At 31.8% G+C, this 12530-nt stretch overlaps 1 non-coding gene across 1 annotated transcript; it reads right to left on the reverse strand.

Moving 5' to 3' along the window:
- Positions 1 to 10077: 10077 nt before the first annotated feature.
- On the reverse strand, positions 10078 to 10149 carry TRNAR-UCU (transfer RNA arginine (anticodon UCU)). The gene has a single exon. It is a non-coding gene; the product is annotated as a tRNA-Arg (tRNA).
- Between the last annotated feature and the right edge of the window lie 2381 nt (positions 10150 to 12530).

A 12530-nucleotide genomic window follows, 5' to 3' on the forward strand; every position in this document is an offset into this window, starting at 1 on the left:
TAGTTGGACACAAACATTAATTGGTCGTGTATTAGCAGACGATATATACAGAGGTTCACGATGCATTGCCATTAGAAATCAAGATATTGGAATTGGACTTTTCAATCGATTGAAAACCTTTCAAACACAACCAATATCTATACGAACTCCTTTTACCTGTAGGAATACATCTTGGATCTGTCGATTGTGTTATGGTCAAAGTCCTACTCAAGGTCACTTGGTGGAATTAGGAGAAGCTGTAGGTATTATTGCGGGCCAATCCATTGGAGAACCGGGCACTCAATTAACATTAAGAACTTTTCATACTGGCGGAGTATTCACAGGGGGGACTGCCGAACAGGTGCGAGCACCTTATAATGGAAAAATTAAATTCAATGAGGATTTGGTTCATCCTACACGTACACGTCACGGGCATCCTGCTTTTCTATGTTATATAGACTTGTATGTTAGTATTGAAAATGGTGACATTATACATAATGTGACTATTCCACCAAAAAGTTTTCTATTAGTTCAAAATAATCAATATGTAAAATCAGAACAAGTGATTGCCGAGATTCTCGCAGGAACATATACTTTTAATTTAAAAGAAAAAGTTCGAAAACATGTTTATTCTGACTTAGAAGGAGAAATGCATTGGAGTACGGATGTGTATCATGCATCAGAATTTAAATATAGTAATGTCCATATCTTACCAAAAACAAGTCATTTATGGATTTTATCAGGAAAATCAGACAGATCCGCTTCAGTCTCTTTTTCAACCCGAAAAGATCAAGATCAATTGAACATTCATTATCTTTCTACAGGAGAAAGAGATATTTGTAACCATTTAGCAAGTAATAATAAAGTAAGACATAATTTGTTTCGTTTCACTCCTTCTGAAAAAAAAGAAAGAAGGATTTCAGATTATTCAAAAAATAATCAAATCCTATGTAAAGATCATTGTCATTTTACACATCCTGCTATTTTTCACGATACTACGGATTTATTAGCAAAGAGGCGGAGAAATCGATTCATTATTCCATTTCAATTCCAATCGATTCAAGAACGAGACAAAGCACTAATGTTAGATTCCAGTATCTCGATTGAAATACCAATCCATGGTATTTTTCGTAGAAATAGTATTTTTGCTTATTTCGATGATCCTCAATACCGAACACAGAGCTCGGGTATTACTAAATATAGGACTATTGATATAAATTACATTTTTAAAAAAGAGGATTTTTTAATCGAGTATCCAGGAATTCAAGAATTTAAGACAAAATACCAAATTAAAGTAGATCAATTTTTTTTCATTCCCGAAGAAGTGTATATTTTACCAGAATTTTCTTCCATAATGGTACGGAACAATAGTATTATTGAAGTAGATACACCAATCACTGTAAATATAAGAAGTCAAGTAAGCGGGTTGGTTCGATTGGAGAAGAAAAAAAAAAAGATTCAATTAAAAATATTTTCCGGGAATATCTATTTTCCCGGAGAAATGGATAAGATATCCCGGCACAGTGCCATGTTGATACCACCGAGAACGGTAAAAAAAAATTCAAAAGGATCAAAAAAAAAAATGAAAAATTGGATCTATGCTCAATGGATCACAATTATGAAAAAAAAGTATTTTGTTTTGGTTCGACCGGTCATTTTATATGAAATAGAAGATAGGATCAATTTAATCCAATTTTTTTCCCAAGATATGTTACAAGAAAGAGATAATTTGGAACTTCAAATTATTCATTATATTCTTTCTGGAAATGGAAAATCAATTCGGGGAATTTCTAATTCTAATACAAGTATTCAATTAGTTCGGACTTGTTTAGTCTTAAATTGGGATCAAGACAAAAAATTGTCTTCTATCGAAAAAGGGCATGCTTCTTTTGTTGAACTAAGTATAAAAGGTTTGGTTAGATATTTCTTAAAAATGGACTTAGGAAAATCCCATATTTCATATATAAGAAAAAGGAAAGATCCGCTCGGTTCAAGATTTATCTTGGATAATGAGTCGGACTGGACCAACATCAATCCATTTTTTTTTATAGATCCGAGGGAAAAAGTTCAACAATCACTTAGTCAAAATCATGGAACTATTCATATGTTGTTGAATAGAAATGAGAAATGCCGATCTTTAATAATTTTGTCATCATCGAATTGTTTTCAAATACGATCATTCCACGATGGAAAATATTACAATGGGATAAAAGAAGAAATAAATCCAATTCAAAGAGATCCTCTGATTCCAATTCAAAATTCGTTAGGTCCTTTAGGAATAGCCCTTCAAGTTGCCCATTTTTATTTTTACCTTTTAATTACTAATAATCAGATCTCGATAAATAAAAACGGGCAACTTGACAAATTAAAAGAAACTTTTCAAGTATTAAAATATTATTTAATAGACGAAAACGAGATCATTTATAAATCTGATCTATCTAGTAACATCCTTTTAAATCCATTCTATTTGAATTGGCATTTTTTCCATCATAATTATTGTGAAAAAAAAACGTTTCCCATAATAAGTCTTGGTCAATTTATTTGCGAAAATGTATGTATAGTTCAAACGAAAAATGAACCACACCTTAAATCGGGTCAAATTCTAACTGTTCAAATGGATTCTGTAGGAATAAGATCGGCTAACCCTTATTTGGCGACTCCTGGAACAACTGTTCATGGTCATTATGGAGAAATACTTTCTGAAGGAGATATATTAGTTACATTTATATATCAAAAATCGAGATCAGGTGATATAACACAAGGTCTTCCAAAAGTAGAACAGGTATTGGAAGTTCGTTCGATTGATTCAATATCCATAAACCTAGAAAAGAGAGTGGATACTTGGAATGGGCGTATAACAAGAATTCTTGGCATTCCTTGGGGATTCTTCATTAGTGCTGAGCTAACTATAGCGCAAAGTCGTATTTCTTTGGTTAATCAAATTCAAAAAGTTTATCGATCCCAGGGAGTTCACATTCATAATAGACATATAGAAATTATTGTGCGTCAAATAACATCAAAAGTATTGGTTTCAGAAGATGGAATGTCTAATGTTTTTTTGCCTGGCGAACTAATTGGATTGTTGCGGGCCGAACGAGCTGGGCGTTCCTTAGAAGAGTCGATCTGCTATCGAGTTCTATTATTGGGGATAACAAAAACATCTTTGAATACTCAAAGTTTCATATCTGAAGCAAGTTTTCAAGAAACTGCTAGAGTTTTATCAAAAGCCGCTCTCCGGGGTCGCATAGATTGGTTGAAAGGTCTGAAAGAGAACGTTGTTTTAGGGGGAATGATGCCAGTTGGTACTGGATTCAAAAGAATAATATACCGTTCAAAGCAAAGGCAATATAACAAGATTACCCCGGAAACAAAAAAAAGAATTTATGTGATACATCAAAATAATCTAGGATTTAAGAATTCCTAAAATAATGATTCTTAAGGTCGTATTCATCTCCGGTCACTTTATTTTGTATATATTTTGTATAATAAAAGAAACATAATAAATAAACGAATCATATTCAATGAAATAGAAAAAATGGCCCGATCTTTTTTTTATCAACGGCAAATTTTCAGTAGAAGAGAAGGTTCCTTCGGAACACTTATTTTTTTCTATTTCAGTATACTGGGTCTCTTTCTTTCATTTCAAAAAATTGATCTAATTTCTATTTGGAAATGAAAGAAAAGTGTGGGGATAATTATAAATGACAAAAAGATATTGGAACATAATTTTGGAAGAGATGATGGAAGCTGGTGTTCATTTTGGCCACGGTACTAGAAAATGGAATCCTAAAATGTCACCTTATATTTCTGCAAAGCGTAAGGGTATTCATATTACAAATCTTATTAGAACTGCTCGGTTTTTATCAGAATCTTGTGATTTAGTTTTTGATGCAGCAAGTGGGGGAAAACAATTCTTAATTGTTGGTACAAAAAAAAAAGCAGCTGATTCAGTAGCGCGGGCTGCAATAAGAGCTCGGTGTCATTATGTTAATAAAAAATGGCTCGGCGGTATGTTAACGAATTGGTATACTACAAAAACACGACTTCAAAAGTTCAGGGACTTGAGAATGCAACAAAAGACGGGGAGATTTCATAGTTTTCCAAAAAAAGATGCCGCTATATTGAAGAGACAATTAGCTCAATTGGAAACATATCTTGGCGGCATTAAATATATGAAGGGCTTACCAGATATTGTAATAATCGTCGATCAACAAGAAGAATATACGGCTCTTCGAGAATGTATAACTTTGGAAATTCCAACAATTTGTTTAATTGATACAAATAGTGACCCGGACCTCGCTGATATTTCAATTCCAGCTAATGATGATGCTATAGCCTCAATTCGATTAATTCTTAACAAATTAGTTTTTGCAATTTGTGAGGGTCGGTCTAGATATATACGAAATTCTTGATTAATAATAAGATAAAAAATTCTTGAATTTGCTTCGAGGGGTTCATAGATTTATGGAATCGCTTACTATACTAGTAAGAAATTGCACAAAAATGAAAATAGAAAACAAACAAAAATTTTATGTAATTAGTATCGGTATTCAAAATCAAAAATGAAAGTAGACAAATCAAAAGGGAAAGGAGATGTTTGAATAAAAATAATTCCCTTTTTTCAACTTCTTTTTTTAGAGGACAGGACAATATGAATGTTTTATTATGCTCTATCAACACATTAAAAAGATTATACGATATATCTGCTGTGGAAGTAGGTCAACATTTCTATTGGCAAATAGGGGGTTTCCTAGTACATGCCCAAGTACTTATTACTTCTTGGGTTGTAATTGCTATCTTATTGGTTTCAGCCATTCTAGTTATTCGAAATCTGCAAACCATTCCCACTTTCGGTCAGAATTTATTTGAATATGTTCTTGAATTCATTCGAGACGTGAGCAAAACTCAGATTGGAGAAGAATATGGTCCGTGGGTTCCTTTTATTGGAACTTTGTTTCTATTTATTTTTGTTTCTAATTGGTCAGGGGCTCTTTTACCTTGGAAAATCATCCAATTACCTCATGGGGAGTTAGCTGCACCCACAAATGATATAAATACTACCGTTGCATTAGCTTTACTTACATCAGTTGCATATTTCTATGCGGGTCTTTCAAAAAAAGGATTAGCTTATTTTAGTAAATACATCCAACCAACTCCAATCCTTTTACCGATTAACATATTAGAAGATTTCACAAAACCCTTATCCCTTAGTTTTCGACTTTTCGGAAATATATTAGCTGATGAATTAGTAGTTGTTGTTCTTGTTTCTTTAGTACCTTTAGTAGTTCCTATACCTGTCATGTTCCTTGGATTATTCACAAGCGGTATTCAAGCTCTCATTTTTGCTACTTTAGCTGCGGCTTATATAGGTGAATCCATTGAAGGCCATCATTGACTAGTTTTCTCAAAAATAGTCTTTTTTGTTTAGCTTGCCACACATATATTGTGGCTCAATAGAATCTACAAAATAAACATCTATCTATAGATATATAGATAGATATAGATAGATCTATTCGATTAGTATATATTAGTTTGGATATTCAAAAAAAATGAATAGCTAGAATTAGAATTCTGTATGATATTTACGTTTACAATGTGTGATAAAAAGATACTATATAGAATGTTAGTAGATTCTCGTTTGATTCACATTTAATTCAACAATTGATCAAAAGATAATTAAAAACATTTAGATCACCCAATTTCCTATATTTCTTTGAAACATTAATGAAATCGAATGAATTTATTTAGATTGATTGTATCCATATGGGATAAGAGAATAAGAAAAGAGGGAAGGGGAGCTTAAAAAAAAACATGATAAAAAAAATAGAAGTGAGGGGATCAGTCAAGGTTTTTTAGGTTTCAAAGAATGAATTTCAATTTCGATTGAATCTAAAACACAAAGAAAATTAGTTTACAGCATAGAAGAAACCTATGTATATGTGATATGATATTATAGATGAACTAGTTTTATATGAACTAACCATATATCTGAAATAACTAATCTTTTCTATATAAAAAAGGCCTCGCTATTACTGTCAATTTCTATAGGGATAGAAAAGCAAAGTCCTTGCGTTTCAGCTCTAATTGTGAATTGAAAATTAAAAAACTAAAGAAATTGTATAAAAAAACGAAGAATTCAAAGAATGATTCCAAAATTAAGGTAAGAGAAGAACAAAGATTATACAGATTCACCCCCAAAACTATGTAGTTCGAGACGAAAAAAGAAATCTCGAAGTAATTCGTTTAATAACTATTATTTTCAATTTTTAATTCTTATTTTTATTAATTACTTTAACTGAAAAAGTCTTGGTAATTGAAAAATGAAGTCAGAATTTATTAGTCGATTATATCATTAACTATTTCTTTCTTTTATATGTAGGTTACGAGGAAATTCTCATGAATCCAATTATTTCTGCCGCTTCTGTTATTGCTGCTGGATTGGCCGTAGGGCTTGCTTCTATTGGACCTGGGGTTGGTCAAGGCACTGCCGCAGGGCAAGCTGTAGAGGGGATTGCACGACAACCAGAGGCAGAGGGAAAAATACGGGGTACTTTATTACTTAGTCTGGCTTTTATGGAAGCTTTAACAATTTACGGGCTGGTTGTAGCATTAGCACTTTTATTTGCTAATCCTTTTGTTTAATCCTAAAAAGATAAAAATACATATGTGGACTTCCTTTTTCGAATTATATTAATAATTCACTCCTACAATTCTTTATCTGTTCGGATAAGAACACAGGAGAAGGACTAATTGAAAGGTATTCACATACTTATTCACCCTCTTTCTTCTTTTTGTTTAGTCCAATGAACCCCTCTTTTATTTTATTTCTTTTAAGATAATTTTTTGAAAGTGTTCAAACTAGATAGATTTTGCAATTGATAAAAGAACTGGTATCTAATTCTAAGAAGTATCATTCTTTTAGGGAATCTTCCAATTGATTGACCAATCCAAATTATATCAAATTCTATAATTATATATTCCAATTAGATTATTATATTATCTATCTAATAGGAATATTAGAAAGATAATTAGTCTATTCATAAGAGGAGATGAGATCATATGAAAAATATAACCGATTCTTTCCTTTGTTTGGGCTCCTGGCCATCCGCCGGAAGTTTCGTGTTTAATACCGATATTTTAGCAACAAATCCAATAAATCTTAGTGTAGTGTTAGGTCTACTGGTTTTTTTTGGAAAGGGAGTGTGTGCGAGTTGTTTATTTCAAAGAATAAATTGGATTTAACCAAACTGCACTTTTTAGTTTAGTTAGAATTAAGAAAATGTGCAGAATCCCGCGAATTACTTCTGAATTCATTTTCTTTTTTGAATAAATTAAGAAAAATCTTAAAGAACCATAGCATTTCGCGCTTTATTGGTAATCCACTTTGATTCTCTATTTACCAAAAATTTTGGACTATTACCATGGTTAAAAAGAGTTTGAAGTCTATACGCAGTGTAGTACTCTTTCTACCGCTATATTAATACAGAAAGGAAACGGTTTCAAAAAAATTATTCGATTTTTTTTCGATATAAAACACTCATGTCGATAAAAAAAATGGCTTGAATCCTATTTATGGCGAGAAATAAAAAACGGGTGAATTTAAACCTCCCCTTTGTACGATGCGTAATCGATGGATGACCTATGTATAAATTCAAAAGAAGTCTTTGGATTTGAATAAAAAAACAACTTTGTTGACATATATTTGTTTGGTCAAAAGAGTCCTCCGAATATTCTAGTCTTATATTGGTAATTGTTTTCACTTTGAATAGAGAAGAGAGGATAGGCTCATTACATAAAAAATTGGTAAATTTCCGATAAGTAATTGAGTGTGAGAGCCAAATGAATCGAAAGATTCATGTTTGGTTCGGGAAGAGATCATAGACATTTTGAAATGGATGGAAAGAGAGTCTACTTTCATTACGTGATTTATTAGATAATCGAAAACAGAAAATCTGGAGAACTATTCGAAACTCAGAAGAATTACAGGAAAACGCCATTGAACAGCTCGAAAAAGCCCAGGCCCGCTTAAGGAAAGTTGAAACAGAAGCAGATCTGTTTCGGGTGAATGGCTATTCTGAGATCAAACGAGAAAAATTGAATTTAATTAATTCAATTTATACGACTTTGGAACAATTAGAAAATTACAAAAACGAAGCTATTGATTTTGAACAACAAAGAGTTATTAATCAAGTTCGACAGCGGGTTTTACAACAAGCCTTACAGGGAGCTCTAGGAACTCTAAATAGTTGCTTGAACAACGAGTTACATTTACGTACTGTTAGTGCTAATATTGGCATGTTTGGGATGATGAAATAAAAAAATAACTGATTAGGCTTTCTATTATACAATAGAGTATAGGCATCATTTTTTTCTTATAAAAAATAAATTTAAGATATTTTCATGGTAACCATTCGTGCAGATGAAATTAGTAAAATTATCCGTGAACGCATTGAGCAATATAATACAGAAGTAAAAATTGTAAATACTGGTACCGTACTTCAAGTAGGCGATGGTATTGCTCGTATTTATGGTCTTGATGAAGTAATGGCGGGTGAATTGGTGGAATTTGAAGAAGGTACTATAGGCATTGCTTTGAATTTGGAATCAAAAAATGTTGGTGTTGTATTAATGGGTGATGGTTTGCTGATACAAGAGGGAAGTTCAGTAAAAGCAACAGGAAGAATTGCTCAGATACCTGTAAGTGAAGCTTATTTGAGTCGTGTTATAAATGCCCTGGCTAAACCAATTGACGGTCGAGGAGAAATTTCAGCTTCGGAATCTCGATTAATAGAATCTCCCGCTCCCGGTATTATTTCAAGACGTTCGGTATATGAGCCTCTCCAAACAGGACTTATTGCTATTGATTCGATGATCCCCATAGGACGGGGCCAGCGAGAATTAATTATTGGAGATAGACAAACAGGTAAAACAGCAGTAGCCACAGATACAATTCTCAATCAACAGGGACAAAATGTAATATGTGTTTATGTAGCTGTTGGTCAAAAAGCATCTTCTGTGGCTCAAGTGGTGACTACCTTACAAGAAAGAGGAGCAATGGAATACACTATTGTAGTAGCTGAAACAGCGGATTCTCCAGCTACATTACAATACCTCGCGCCTTATACAGGAGCAGCTCTGGCTGAATATTTTATGTACCTGTGAACGTCACACTTTAATCATTTATGACGATCTCTCCAAACAAGCACAGGCTTATCGGCAAATGTCTCTTCTATTACGAAGACCACCAGGTCGCGAAGCTTATCCAGGGGATGTTTTTTATTTACATTCGCGTCTTTTGGAAAGAGCCGCTAAATTAAGTTCTCAGTTAGGCGAAGGAAGTATGACTGCTTTACCAATAGTTGAAACTCAATCGGGAGATGTTTCAGCTTATATTCCTACGAATGTAATTTCCATTACAGATGGCCAAATATTCTTATCGGCCGATCTATTCAATGCTGGAATAAGACCCGCTATTAATGTTGGTATTTCAGTTTCCAGAGTTGGATCGGCGGCTCAAATCAAAGCCATGAAACAAGTAGCTGGTAAATTAAAATTGGAATTAGCACAATTCGCAGAATTAGAAGCTTTTGCACAATTCGCTTCTGATCTAGATAAAGCTACTCAAAATCAATTAGCAAGAGGTCAACGATTGCGCGAGTTGCTTAAACAATCCCAATCAGCTCCTCTTACTGTGGAAGAACAGATAGTAACTATTTATACCGGAACGAATGGTTATCTTGATTCATTAGAAATTGGACAGGTAAGGAAATTTCTTGTTGAGTTACGTGCTTACTTAAAGACGAATAAACCTCAATTCAAAGAAATCATATCTTCTACCAAGACATTCACTGGGGAAGCAGAAGCCCTTTTAAAGGACGCTATTAAAGAACAGATGGAACTCTTTTTATTCCAGGAACAAGTAGAAAAAAATTGATGAATCATTAAATAATTTTGTAATTCAATTTTCCAATTTTTATAATTAGTATCTTTTAATATGTTTTTATTTCATTTGAATATTATATATAATGAATTCGAATCAAAATGTAATAAATCAAAAAAAATAGAAGGACAAGGTTGAAATTAGATATGCAAACAACTTGCGTCCAATAGGATTTGAACCTATACCTAAGGTTTAGAAGACCTCTGTCCTATCCATTAGACAATGGACGCTTCTATTTTATATTTGATTCTTTAACCTTTTTAACTAAACCTTATTAAAAAGATTAAAGAATCAAACAAATATAAAGAATTCTAGAAATTATAAAAATAAAATAAATCAAATATTTAGAATAAAAGAAAAAAAAAATAAAAAAGAAAAATCAATTGAATATAATTGAATATATATAACTAAAACTAAATTAAGAAATGAAAATGAAGAATTGACAAATTCTTTAAGAATTCTAGATTCATTCTCGAAGAAAAAAGATAGATTTAAATAGAATAAAATAGAAGCGGGTAGCGGGAATCGAACCCGCATCGTTAGCTTGGAAGGCTAAGGGTTATAGTCGACGTTGATTCATCATTTTGATTTAACGTCTCTAATTCAAAACTGAACGTGAAACTTTTGTTTCATTCGGCTCCTTTACGGAATGAAGAGATGGACAATAAAAAAAATTGACCCATAACATCTATGTCAGCCTTTTTGTATGAATAGGTTTCAAATATCTTGCTTTTTAGATGATCCCTCTAGAAGAGCAATATTCTAACAATCTATGTTTTTTTTCTAGTTACTTCGTTCTCTATTTCTATTTCAGAAAATCTTTAGGAAAAGAAGAAAATTTCCGTCGAGCTAAAAAAATGTCGATGTCTCTAGTAAACTAAAAGAATCGTTTAATAGCTATTTTGCTTCAATTTTTACTATGCAAAAAAATGGAAGATTTAGTTACGATTAGAAAGAAACTTTGTATATTTCTCTCCATAGATCCTTTAGTAATACTCAAAAAATTCGGATTATAGATCCAATTCCAAAAACTTATGTTTCATAATTTTAAAACTCAATTTGTCAAATTCGATTTGATTCTTCTTGTATACAAATTACAATAATGTATATTATACCGCAAATAATTCATCGAGGGGTATAAAGGAGTCCCTTTAAGTAAAAAATAAAGTTTTTGATCGGCATATGAATCAAATGGGGGATCCCTTAACTTTTGGGGGGTCCTTGAAACGAATCGCACTTTTACCACTAAACTATACCCGCTACAATATCATTATTGTATCTTTTGTTGAACAAAGCAATCAGACAAAATAAAGAAATGGGAGGCATAATATTCTAATAAGTCGAGTATTGACATGTTTCATTAGAGAATCTTCTAATGAAATTTGAAAAACGGGATAATTTTCATTTTTTTATTTTGCTGAAGGTTATATATATATACAATTTACGTTACCAGAAAAAAGAGAGGGAGTAAGAAAAGAGAACATTTTTATATTATCTTATTTTGGTTTTATCTCATAGGAATCTATCCGTATCTCTTATTTTTTTTTTAATTACAAATATTTTTACAAATATTTTTTTTTCGAATAAAATATATTCAAATAAAGAATTTTTCTTCAATATTCATGGGAATAAAAGAAAAAGAGCCCGACTAGGTACTGGCCGGGCTCATTGGCTGTATAAAAAGAAAAAAAGAAAACTAAAATATATAGAATAATAAAAAAAAGATAGATAAGATAAAAAAGAATAAAAAAAAAGCAAGTCTCTTTTTTTTTTAAGCTCCCTTTTTGTTCTTCTTGTTTATGTGATATAACATAAACAAAGTAATTCTTTTTTTTTTCAATTGGGGAGAGATGGCTGAGTGGACTATAGCGTCGGATTGCTAATCCGTTGTACAAATTCTTGTACCGAGGGTTCGAATCCCTCTCTTTCCGTTGATAATTTGGTATTTTTTTTTGAACTTGTTTTTTTTATTTACTAGTTAAAGATGTTAAAATAGAGAAAATCCTAAAAATATTTCAAAATTCCGCACAAGCAAGAAAACACAGAATCCACTTTTTTCTTATTCTATTCTTCACGTCCTGGATTACGTCCTGGATCGTTAGATAGGAATCCGAAGATGAAAAGAGAAACGAAAAAGATCACTACCGTATAAACAAAAAGTTTTAGAGTAAGCATTATGAAATCTCCAAGATAATTAAAAAACGACAAAGAAAGAGAATAGATTCTCTTATATTACAACATATTTTGTTTCTTTTAATACTAAGATACTAAGTTTCTAAAAAATGAAGTTTTTTTAGGATATGAGGAGATATATATATATGAGTTTCGAAAATGAATTGATAGTAAGAGTAGATTATTTTATTACAAATTATCAATAATTCTTTTGACCAAAAATCCTTTTTTTCTGTAATCTAGGTATTCGATTGGTGAGGGGTTCCAATCGAATAATCGGATTAGGTTTTTTCAATTCAAAAAACGTAAATGATGAGAAGGTCCCTTTTTTTCCTATATATTGAAAAATTTCAATATTGGAATCCAGAAGTCACACTGTAAGACTTATCTGATCTTATAAATTGTTAAAATGTTCGAGTTTTAGTTTTCTGAAAAATTC

This window comes from Vigna unguiculata, unplaced genomic scaffold, assembly GCF_037176805.1.
Source record: "Vigna unguiculata cultivar grain cowpea cultivar isolate G323 ecotype 2 unplaced genomic scaffold, ASM3717680v1 ptg000165l, whole genome shotgun sequence".
NCBI classification, from domain to species: Eukaryota; Viridiplantae; Streptophyta; class Magnoliopsida; order Fabales; family Fabaceae; genus Vigna; species Vigna unguiculata.